The sequence below is a fragment of the Oncorhynchus nerka genome, unplaced genomic scaffold (genome assembly GCF_034236695.1).
Source record: "Oncorhynchus nerka isolate Pitt River unplaced genomic scaffold, Oner_Uvic_2.0 unplaced_scaffold_1262, whole genome shotgun sequence".
Lineage (NCBI taxonomy): Eukaryota > Metazoa > Chordata > Actinopteri > Salmoniformes > Salmonidae > Oncorhynchus > Oncorhynchus nerka.
This window is the reverse complement of record NW_027040081.1, coordinates 96,122-108,186: the sequence shown is the minus strand read 5'-3', so window position 1 is coordinate 108,186 and position 12,065 is coordinate 96,122. Positions and strand designations below refer to the sequence as shown.

The 12,065-nt window shown below is 42.2% G+C and overlaps 1 protein-coding gene and 2 pseudogenes across 1 annotated transcript in view; all 3 read left to right on the top strand.

The window, feature by feature from the left end:
• Positions 1–838: 838 nt before the first annotated feature.
• Positions 839–4,054, top strand: LOC115110811 (migration and invasion enhancer 1-like; annotated as a pseudogene).
• A 98-nt stretch (positions 4,055–4,152) lies between these two features.
• LOC115110809 (migration and invasion enhancer 1-like) lies at positions 4,153–6,753 on the top strand (annotated as a pseudogene).
• Positions 6,754–9,989: 3,236 nt separating this feature from the next.
• The window catches only part of slc4a1a (solute carrier family 4 member 1a (Diego blood group)), an 11,476-nt gene continuing 9,400 nt past the window's right edge, over positions 9,990–12,065 (top strand). Inside the window, exon 1 of the mRNA XM_029636717.2 lies at positions 9,990–10,147. The gene's annotated coding sequence lies outside the window, so the exon portion shown is untranslated. The remainder of the gene's footprint in view (positions 10,148–12,065) is intronic.

Here is a 12,065-nt window from a genome sequence, read left to right as displayed (position 1 = left end):
CCTTGGTCTCAGTATGACTCACTGATAAAATAAAGGTTCAATAAAAAAATCTACTTCTGAAAATGCTGGTATCAAGGAAATGTCCTTAGTAGGTGATGTCAGAGTTCAGCATGTGGGAGAAGTTGGAGCTCAGGGATGACAGATGAGCTTCCCAATAGTAATTACCAGTTGGAGGGCCATTCAACTGGATTTTTACCAGTCGTATATGTGGTAAATACTACTTCCCCACTTGGTTATGAATGCAGCATAAGTAAGGAGCCAGCCATTTATTGCAGTTAAAGAGACATCAACAAGCCACTCCTCTGAGTCAGCATACCTTGCAAAAGTAAAACATAAGGAAGAAAAATGTTGAGTTTGTCATCTGCCCAGCCCACCTTTGTCATTGATGCAGTACATCTGTACAGTTATTATCTTATGTTGACTTGCCCATTACTGAGAGGCAAGTATATACATCATGTTGTGAAGCATGTCTTAATTGATTGGTGCAGTCTGATTCCGGTAGGTAAAAACTGCAATCTTGCATACCAAACATTAATTTTGACAGCATTCCTAGAAAAAAAAATGGCAAACTAGGCAATGGACAGACAATTGTCCATTGTTTTCAAATACTGCTACTGCAATTGATTTTTGCTACAAAGTTGGATTGATCATTGCAGTATCACCAATAAGGACCCAAACCTCACCTATATGTCTATAGTATTTGCCATTCAAACAGATGATCAATAATCTCAAAGAAGGGAAGAAGAAAGTGAAAGGATGGATGCATTTCAAAAGTATTGGAACAGGTCCCTGCTAGTATTTTCTTCCTGCTTTTTCTCGCTCCTCCCACCTCTGGTTACACCAATCAACAGCATTTCTCTGTTCATACGCTTTAGCTAGCTATGTCGCATTTTTAGCATCTGTGTTACACAATCGTGTCTTTAGGTCAAACCTGAATCAGATTATCGAGAAGAAGGAACTAGCAAACTAGCTAGTTTCTTCAACAGCCATGGGTGTGCAAGTCAAAGTCGAATACTGGTATGTTTATTTTCCATTTATTGGATTATTCCCATTTTTTTTAAAGCAGCTCCAATGCGTTTTAGGTAGCTACTAGCTCGAACTAGCCACCTTCATAGCGCAGAGTACCCACTCTTTTATTATGAAACGGGCTATGTTTTATGCTAGCTAACGTTAGTTGATGAATGTTTACCTTAGACATTGCTTGGACATTTTCCCCCAACTACTTTAGGGTTAATTATTCATCACCAAGCCGTGTTTTTGTTTTGTCGTTGTCTTTAGCGGTGGATGAGGGTACGGGCCCCGCTATCAGGAGCTCGCGCGGGTTGTCACCGCGGAATTCACTGAAGCGGAAGTGTCGGGCTTCGTAGGAAGGCAAGGTAAGTTGGTCCTGTCCACAGCCTACTACAGACAATACAGGTACGTACAGTGTTGGTAAGTACACTAATAATGTGAAGCATTTTGACATCGTTACATGTTCTTTCTTCTGTGTAGTTATATACTCACTGCACAGTTTATTAGAGAGGTGTGTGTCACCCTCATGCCGGGTTAGTGCAAAGGGTGAGTAAGTAATGACAGTGGCAGTGATGGGAGCTCACTGCCACACGGACCCCCCTTTGCCTCCAGAACGTCCTGAATTATTTGGGGGAATGGATTCTTCAAGTCGGACACATTCCAAAGGGATGTTGGTCTACACTGATGCGATGGCATCATGCAGTTGCTGCAGATTGGATCGTGGTACACCACCGCAATCAGCCTGTACCATTGACGCCAGGCAGGATGGGTTCATGGACTCATGCCGCTTCGCCAAATCCTGTCTCTGCCATCAGTATAAAGCAACAGGAACCGGGATTCGTCGGACCAGGTCACGTTTTCCCACTTCTTAATTGTCCAGTGTTGGCGGTCGCGTGCCCCCTGGAGACGTTTCTTCTTGTGTTTAGCTGATAAGAGTGGAACCCGGTGTGGATGTCTGCTGCAACAGCCCATCCGTGACAAGGATCGGTGCGTTCTAAAATGCCATTCTACACACCACTGTTGTACTGGGACGTTATTTGTCTGTTTGTGGCCCGCCTGTTAGCGTTCACGATTCTTGATATTTTCCTTTGACTTCTCATGAATGAGCTGTTTTTGCCCACAGGACTGCTGCTGACTGGATTGTTTTGGTTTGTGGCAACATTCTGGAGAACCTAGACACTGTTGTCGTTGAAAAGCCCAGGAGGCCGTTTCAGAGATGCTCGATCCGATGTGCTTGGCACCAACGATCATACCGCACTCAGTCACTTGGCTCACTTGTTTTGCCCATTTTTCTAACATTCAATCACACAGCAACTGAATGCCTGTGCCGGTCTGCCTGCTTTATATAGCTAGCCACGGCCACATGACTCACTGTCTGTAGGAGTGAAACATTTTCTTGAACAGGGTGGTGAGTGTATGTTTCTACTATATTCTCAGACTACATTGTTTTCCTTGATTTGATGCTTTTGTTTCTGCAGGCAGTTTTGAGATTGAGATCAACGGGCAAGTAGTTTTCTCAAGCTCGAAACAAGCGGCTTCCCATATGAAGACGACGTAAGTTGTTAACTTCTTACAAGGCTGTCGTTTGAATGTCTGACAAACTGTGTGTGTCAACTGCCAATGACTACCCCCAATGACACTATGTCTTGTCCCCATGCAGATCATGGATGCTATACAGAAAGCCCATGATGGCAAGCCAGTGGAGAAGATCACCAAGAGCCGCCCGCCTTGTGTCATCCTGTAGATCTCCTCTCCCTCTATTCTCCAACCCTGCCCTCTCCTGACAGCAGTATGCTGAAGACAGGACAGTGTGCATCCATCACTGCCACTGTCATTACTCACTCAGCCTTTGCACTAACCGGGCATGAGGGTGACACGCAACTCTCTGTTGAAACTACACTAGCAGAGTTGGACTAAGACCACTGTCTTTGATTTAGAGTACAACCTGTCGTAAGGTTTTGTTGTGCCTTCTCTCTCCCCTCTTTCTCTGCTCCCATTGAGGGGTTCCAGGACTTATATGATTACTGTAGCCCAAAGCTGAATGTTTATAGTATGATGACCCCAGTCCTGGCAGCTCCTATGTTATGGGATCAGAGAAATGGAGGAGACCGTAAGATCGAGGGGCAGATGGGATCACCCTATTTTATTTCCGAAAGACTCATTGCCTGGCAGACAGTTACTGCCCGATTGTTCTAATTCCTCTCAAATAATACAGCACCATCATTGGCCAGACATAAACAAAGTTTAGATGAACGTAAAAGATACATGTTATTGAGTACCAAAAGCAAGAAGGGAAGGAGCTCAATTATTTTCAGCCCTCTGAAAATAATTCTATCACCCAGCTCTAAGCATCATAAGCCCTGTTTCACAACTTGTATCCTGTACCCTACTATGATGATGAACGTGCTGCTTGAACCTGTCAATGCAATGTTTGTCAATGTATTTAATAAGATGTGTTCTAAAGTGGAGACACTTTAATCAAGGTTGAAGCTTAGACTTTTAATGTTTTTGTTTTGTTCAGTTCTGTCACTGCAACCTTTATGTATCTTTAAAACTAGTGTATCAATGTCCGAACTTGGATGTAATCAGGGTTTTTTTCTTCAGTTTTGTCCATCTATAGCTAATCTGCCTGGAGCATTCCAGGCAGTGTCTTTAACAGTGAACTATATCTCTGTTTTGAACTGTTCTCTTTAGCTGAAACATGAGAAACACCATAGTAACCAATCCTCTTGTGAATTTGCAATTGTATACTGTCACTGAATCATAGATAATGCATGTTCATTGACTCAGTGGCTTTTATATATGATCAGCTGAACTATTAGTAGAGCTGACCTTGCAGGTAGATAAATCCTAAGTTGTTTTGAAAGCCATCTCTTACCGGTCTGTCACTAACGACACCTCATCAGCCCCTGTTTATGCGCACAGTTTATTGAATATCATCTCTGAATACTGTTTTTTTCTGTTGCCCAGGGCTGTCAAGTATGATACCCATTAGGAGAACTTCTATCACAAAATAAAGTTATTGATTATTTAACTCTATAAATATCTTAGTATTGTCTTAACGTGTCATGCTCAAAACTACTTAGCATGTTTATTCTTCTCTTTGTTTCACTTCTGTAATAACTACTCAACTCCATTAATGGAGAACATGTCAGTTCTAAAGGGCTATGTAACAACATATTACCATATTATTAGAGTATTGGCTCATTCACAGGTCTGAACTCTCCATACAGTACATCCCCATGGCAACATAGCACCTCAGGTGTGTTACTCAGGTCTCAGTAATTACTCTTGTTGATGCTCACATCCAGACATCGAATGCCACTGTCATGTGATCATTCTATAATGGGAACAGCTGTAGGCTACACCCACGCTGTAATGTCAACAGAGCCAGCCATGACAACTGCAGTAGGAAGAGAAAAGCCTTTGGAGCAAGAAGCATCTTGGTACGTTTCATACATTGCGCCTGCATTGATCAAACCCTGCTGACTGGCTAAAGTAAAGTGTGTCTGAGTTTTTCTTCCTGTATTGAATGTGTTAAGCAGCTTTGTGGTCAATTTTAATTAATTCAATTCAGGCAGTCAACTGAAATTATAAATCCACATTGAATCGATGTTCAGGGCAATTGGAATTTCCATTTCAGTTTTCTTCCTGAATTAACTGGTGTTCAGCTCAAAATACCAGTGCCATCAAGCTAGCTATGTACTTCTGTTAACTGAAATGTTTCCAAGTCACTGTAGAATAGATCCTCTCAGATATGACATTTTGTGGAGGTGTTGTTCCTGCATGTTATGGTCTTGACACTACACACATTGAATCCATTACCCTGCCCAGCTATATTATTGTCTCAATACACGTTTCAATGTTTTCCTAGAACTTATCCATTACTAAAGAACAGGATAGAAACTTCAAATAACTCAGGATGATGAGCCTTTGGTGTCTCGATTGTCAATGGTTTTTGTTTTTGCAATGTTTTATTGTTTTACATGAAAAAACGGTTAACTATTGTGTAGTAACTTGCCTGTTTCAGTTGATCCCTGACCCAACCCTACCTGGGACAGTAAAGATGTAATCCAATATACCCTTTTAGATTAACTCATAACTAAGGAGGCAGGATACGATTGCTCCTATTGTATTTTCATATTGAGGTTCCTCCAACCTCAGTCAAAACACCTTTACATCAGCAAAGCACAATCAAGAAGAAAGGAGTGAGAAGAAGAATCTGGATCAAAAGCCATGGGTGTGGTGCAGATCAGAGTGGAGTACTGGTAGGTTTATGTTCATTTATATTTGAGAGGATGCGTTTGTTTAACAACGAAGCCGGAAACTGGAAGTCATGGAACATTTCCATTATGCAAACTATGAAAATATGGCAACTGCCATATCTTTTAACACTCAGGTTGAGTCTGTATGTTGTATGTTTTTATGCTGTTTTAATTATTCATCACAGTTTTGGTTTTCTATCACTGTTTCAGTGGCCAGTGAGGGTACGAGCCCCGCTACAAGAAACTTCAGCAGGCTGTCGCTGTGGAGTTTCCTGGGGCGGAGATGTCAGGCTTTGTAGGACGAAAAGGTCAGCTGGATAACCAATCAATCACATTTATTTTATAAAGCCCTTTTTACATCAGCAGATGTCACAAAGTGCTATACAGAAACCCAGCCTAAACCCCCAAAGAGCAAGCAATGCAGATGCAGAAGCACGGTGGCTACAGTGAAATGTATTGTTGTAATATTTACCTATTCTTTTTTGGTAAAATACCAGTTTTCATACCTGTTTTGTGTATGTATCCATCAAGGTTAAACCTACATTTGTTTTGAGGAGAAGTGTGATGCTGTTGTTTCTGTAGGCAGTTTTGAGTTGGAGATCAACGGGGAGCTGGTCTTCTCCAAGCTGGAAACAGGTGGCTTCCCCATGGAAAAGGATGTGAGTACTGGAAGTTTTCTCCTCTGAAGTTGCAGAACTGTCAACTTCAGTCAGTTTGTTTACATCACTGAAATTGACACAAATGTTTTGAAATTGACACAAATGGTCTCAACAATGTGTATGCCCCTTCAGGTCAGGGACGCTCTCCAGAACACCTATGATGGCAAGCAAGTGGAAAAGTGGACCAGAAATCGCCCACCTTGTGTCATCCTGTAGATCTCAATTCCCTCCATCCTCCAACAGTTATCACTCAGATCAATGCTGCTGTCTGTCACCACTCACACAGCAGAGACTCCTTTCTGTTCCTTCTCTCTCTCTGCTCCCATTGAGGTGTTCCAGGACTTTATATGATTACTGTAGACCAAAGCTGAAAGGTTTATAGTATGATGACCCCAGTCCTGGCAGCTCCTATGTTATGGGATCAGAGAGGAAATGGGAAGACTGGTTGGGTGGAACTTCCTTATTCCAGATCTTCTATGCCTATCTGTTTACAGCACCATCATCAGCCAGATAAACGATCCATTTGAGTTGCTGAAGCCTGTCTCGCGTTGTGTTACTGTGTATTGATCTCCCATATTGCAACTGATGCTTTGCAATTAGCTTTAAGTAGAGCTGGTCAAGTGAGTAGATGAATCGCTAGTTATGGTAATATAGGCCACCACCCACTGGTCTGTCTGCTACACTAACGAGACATCAGCCCATGTTCATCACATGCCATTTGAATTATCATCGCTGAATACTGTTATTGATTGCTGATGACAATGTTTGATACCCACTGGGAGGACTTCAATCTCAAAATAAAATACAATTACATTGTTTGTTTTCTTCCTAATTGTTGTCATGTTCAGAACCCAGGCTTTACTGGCAACACAGGAGGAAGGAGGAGACCACAACCCATACAGACACTTGTTTTCACAGAGACACATTTGTACACTAGAGGGTGACACAGGCAAAATCCTTTGCCTACAGTTTTATATTACTTGCCATACTCAACTCAGTGTTAAAAAGTCCTATTCTGTAAAGTGATATTTGCTGAATTAGTTTTCACATTTATCTGACTTCTACAGTATGTTCTGCGCAGTGTACTGTCTGTTGAATTCCTTTTGCTTGGTTGATGGTTTTGCACTTTGGCCCTTCATGAGTTTCTGCTCCTTGGGTGGTAAGTGGCTGACACTGGCTAGGTGGGTCCAGGGTACAGGCTCTGGTAAGGATTGATAATTCATGCAAGCCTGCTTGCTCTATGCCTGATAGAGCCTATCGTCTCAGTCTATGAGCTCCATAGTACTGTCACCGTCTCTGCCGCCCATTTTGTGCCACACAATTCCCCCATCAGGACTTTATGAATTGAAGCATTCAAAATTAGCATTGTGTAATTCATATATGATTGGGTTGCCATGATAATTTTAGCAAGAGACCCTCCATACCACTCAACAGTAATTTCTCAACTCTGTGAAGTATGAATTTTAATGGTGTTATTGGTTTGTCATATGATTTGTTAGAGGAGAGTCCCTCCTGCATCGGTTTCGATCAATTATGAAGCTGGTAAGTGACTGTATGTCACAAGAAGGATGCAACCAACAGCCTCTTTAGTTTGTCAATATTGTAGCTAATGGCCGGGAATACAATGTTCCTTGCGGGGATTGAACAGAGGACACCATGACTCCCAAGACAAACAACCCCAAGAGAATAACGTCCTCATCTATGTTCTGCATATTATGTACGTTAATGCTAGTGAGGTACAGTACAGTGGCATATGGACACAGCAGATGGACCTCCACTATTTATGATAACCGCCCGTGCCATAGCAAAATTGCTATTTTCTCTATCCCTGTCCGTCTCTCTCTCTCTCTCTCTCTCTCTCTCTGTCTCTCTCTCTTTCTCTCTCTCTCTCTCTCTCTGTCTCTCTCTCTTTCTCTGTATCTCTCTCTCTGTCTCTCTCTGTCTCTCTCTGTCTCTCTCTCTCTCTCTCTCTCTCTCTCTCTGTCTCTCTCTCTTTCTCTGTCTCTCTCTCTTTCTCTGTATCTCTCTCTCTCTCTGTCTCTCTCTCTCTCTCTCTCTCTCTCTCTCTCTCTCTCTCTCAGGCTTCTCCCCTTTTTATTTGTCCTATTATTTATTGTTTTTTCAGTAATTCAATATCTTTGATACTCCCTCAACAAGACACACTATTATCATTCCCAGAATGCTTCAGCTCCTGCTTATAACATTTCATTTACATATACATAACATAAAAGGCTGATCAGATCACATGTTCACAATGAGTACATTACAATACCGTTTAGCTCTGAGACAGGTGCCATAAATGGGAAATAGCATAGGTGCTATAGTTAATGGGGAAAAATTGGGAATGCAAAAGCCCAAGTGCAGTGAACATCTAGAGCCCTGAAATTCAACTTGAAGCCTTGAAGACAGTTCCACTCCATTTTTTCATTGTTCCCCTCTAATAAGGGACCGATTAAGACCTGGGACACCAGGTGGGTGCAATTAATTATCAGGTAGAACAGAAAACCATCAGGCTCCGGACTTCATAGGGTCAGAGTTGAGTACCCCTGCTCTAAAGTCAACACATGGGTGTGGTCCACTGCTTATCTAGTAACCCCTCTGTCATGAGCATGGATGAACACACCGTCATATTTCTAATGTCCAATTCAAGCTTTTCACAGATTGATTCAGCATTAATTGAATCTGGCAAGAATGGTGGTGGTGCATGAATAACATTTGCGTTTAAAGTAACAACATTTGTTGAGTGGTAACAGGGGATGTTATTGATTTCCTCAAAGTTACCTCGCCAAAAAAAAAGAAAAATCCAACAAGCATTGAGCCAGTTAATAAAAATGTATTTCATACCAGCCTATACGCTTTTTCAATTACAAGGGCCGGCATTTACAGTAGTATAAACATTTTGTTATTTCCCTTACAGGAGGTGCACAAAATAGAGAAAGTTCCTCACACAAAGCTGGAGAGATCGTTCATCCAAGTATTCTGATACAAATACAGATACAGTATGTTGTGTGTTTTGTAGAATCAGAGCAAATGGAAATATAGTTAAATATTTCAATCTCTGTTCATCTCATTAAAAGCCAGGATGGATGTCCCTCTCCTGTCTCATAGAGGTACGGTACAGGTCACCCACAGACCCCCACCATCAGGCACTCTCTATATTTGGATACACAAGATATATTTACTTGTTTCATTGTATGTTGCAGTCATCAGTTTCCAGTGTTTGAGAACCAAGGCCCTAAATGGATCAAGGTCGATCTGATGGTGTGAACGTTAAGCCACGGGGTGATGGGGGAGTTACAGTAGGTCATACAGTATGACATGTGTCAGTGGGGGCCTGGTAACACTTTATTTGGATAGTCCATTTGTAGATGCTATACCGACTATCTACAGACTATCAGTAACATTTCAACTAACTATCTACTAACCATAGCTCTAACCCTAACCCTAACCCTAACCTTAACCGTTATCCTAACCCTAAACTTAACTCTAACCCTAACCTTACTCTAACCCTTATTCTTAACCTAATCCTAACCCTAACCATAATCTTAGCAAGGAGTTGCTTATTAACAGATTGTTGATAGTATGACCATCTGTAGACCATCTACTGATGGAAAATCCAGACTATCCAAAAAAAGTGTGACCGAGTTCTGCTTATAAGTTTGGCAGCTCTTAATGAAAAAAATATTAATAAAACCCACTCGAGGTCATCATGAGGGGGAATCCCTCCCTTCATAGAAGGGAATCCCTAGTACTTTAACAAGATGACGTCAGAAGTCAAGATGCTCACGTTCTGATAGAGTGCCCCCCTTCCATACCCCCTTTCCCCTCCATGCAGGGTGAAGCTGGTCCTGTTGGTCCATACAGGTTTGGTCTCTCTGGCACCCTGTGTCCTGACTTGGCAGCATTCCAAACAGAGAGGGCGGAGGGGAGAGAGGAGGGTTGGGATATCCCTGGCCCAAGGTGGGCCACTTCGATAGGGCTGTTTGTCTGTCACACAGGCCTTATCTCTCTATCCCCTTTGGTGCTGAACGTAGTACAGCGTTTCTTGCCCCGGCGTACTTTCAAATGGGTGTTCCCTCCATTTTCTCTCTTTCTCTCTCTGTGCCTCTCCATCCGCCCCAGATCATTCTACCATTGGGTACGTTTACGTTAGCATCGTGGCGATCAACATATTTCTACTGCCACAGTCTAGGCTGGATCACCTTGGTGCAGGTAAGGGTGTGGCCTCCCAGGCCGGGGGTCCTTTACTGGGGTCTGTCATTGAGGGGGCTTGGGGGTCAGTGGTATTGAGTGGAGTACAGGTGAGAAAAGGTTGGGATTTGAATGAAACATGCGACAGACAACCTTATCTAACTTTCCATGTATCTGAGGTTTATACTAAAATTGTATCATATATGCCTATCAGTGAGAATACATCTCTCGATTAATCTGTTGCTAACTAACCGTACAATGACCCAGGTGCTTTTTTTCTTGTTTGTAATTGGTACAAAAATGACTGTAAAATCTAACCAGCATTATGTGTGAGTTGTATAGTAACATTTAATTTAAGGTCTGTAGTGTTTGGTTGTGGCCCGGCATGTTTCAAATAACAGCTAACATGACACTTCTCTTCATCAGTTTAATTAGTGATGGTATATGTGAAGAAAGTTGACTTTTTAAAGTTTTCCCGCTCACCTTAATTTAGTGGTCGACAGAGGTTTAAAAAGTCCAGGGTCACAAGGTTTGAGAGTCGATGGCGGTAGTGAACAGTGTCTTCTTATCTGTCCATCAGCCTCTGTTGTTTCAATGTTATACACATTTGCATAGTATTTCTAATCAGCATTGTTTTATGTGTATTTGGAGCACTACATATTCATTGTGTAACCAGATAAATATACATTATATTATTACATTACATTATTATACAATACACATTAAAATATTCTACTTCTCACTGTACACTTAAAGATTTGTATTGCCTGTCATTGTACCACGCGTTACCACCAGCCTTTTTTAAATCTTTACTGTTTTTGGAGTCGAGTAGATCTGTTAAATTACAAGTTACTGTACAAAATAGTTGTTGTAATATTGTAAGTTACTGTAATGGATGACTAGAGCACTAGGGTGTATGTCTGGCCTGGGGAAGGCGTAACCCAGAGATAAGACTCTGTGAGTCTCCTACTCAAACCACTGCAAGGGCCACACTGTCTCAACGGCTGACTCATGGTTAGGAGCACAGCTCATAGGGGCTGTGACATGCGCTGGTGGGGCTGTGACAGGGGCTGTGACATGCGTTATCTTGATTAAATGGGCCTCAAAATGTGTCATAAGTGTGTTTATAAGGTTTACTTGTGTAGAGGTTCATATGCCCTGTTGGTTGGGCTTGTGACACATTGTAACCAATTTGTGTTCACTGTGTGTATGAGTAGCCCATGAAAACATGACAAAAACAGTCCATTTAGAGTTGACACCAGATTACCCCAGATAGAGTTTACCCCAGATTACCCCAGTCAGAGTTTACCCCAGATTACCCCAATTAGAGTTTACACCAGATTAACACAGTCAGAGTTTACACCCAGATTACCCCAATTAGAGGTTACCCCAAATTACCTCAATTAGAGTTTACCCCAGATTACCCCTGTCAGAGTTTAACCCAGATTAACCCAGTGAGAGTTTACCCCAGATTACCCCAATTAGAGGTTACCCCAGGTTACCCCAATTAGAGATTACCCCAGATTACCCCTGTCAGAGTTTAACCCAGATTAACCAAATTAGAGGTTACCCCAGGTTACCCCAATTAGAGATTACCCCAGTCAGAGTTTACCCCAGATTAACCCAGTCAGAGTTTACCCCAGATTACCCAAATTAGAGGTTACCCCATATTACCCCAATTAGAGTTTACCCCAGATTACCCCAGTCAGAGTTTACCCCAGATTACTACCGTTGGAGTTTAACCCAGATTACCCCAGTTATAGAACTGATGCAGGGGCAGTTGAGTCTCAGATATTCCTATTATTATCCTTCAGGCCCAGGGCCATAAGCCCCTCCCCTTCCCCCTCCCCCCAAATGGTCAAGATAGAGCTGAGAGGTCTAGACTAGAGCAAGGTCTTATTTGATGTCACTGTTGAACCATTGATTGTGACATTAGAGG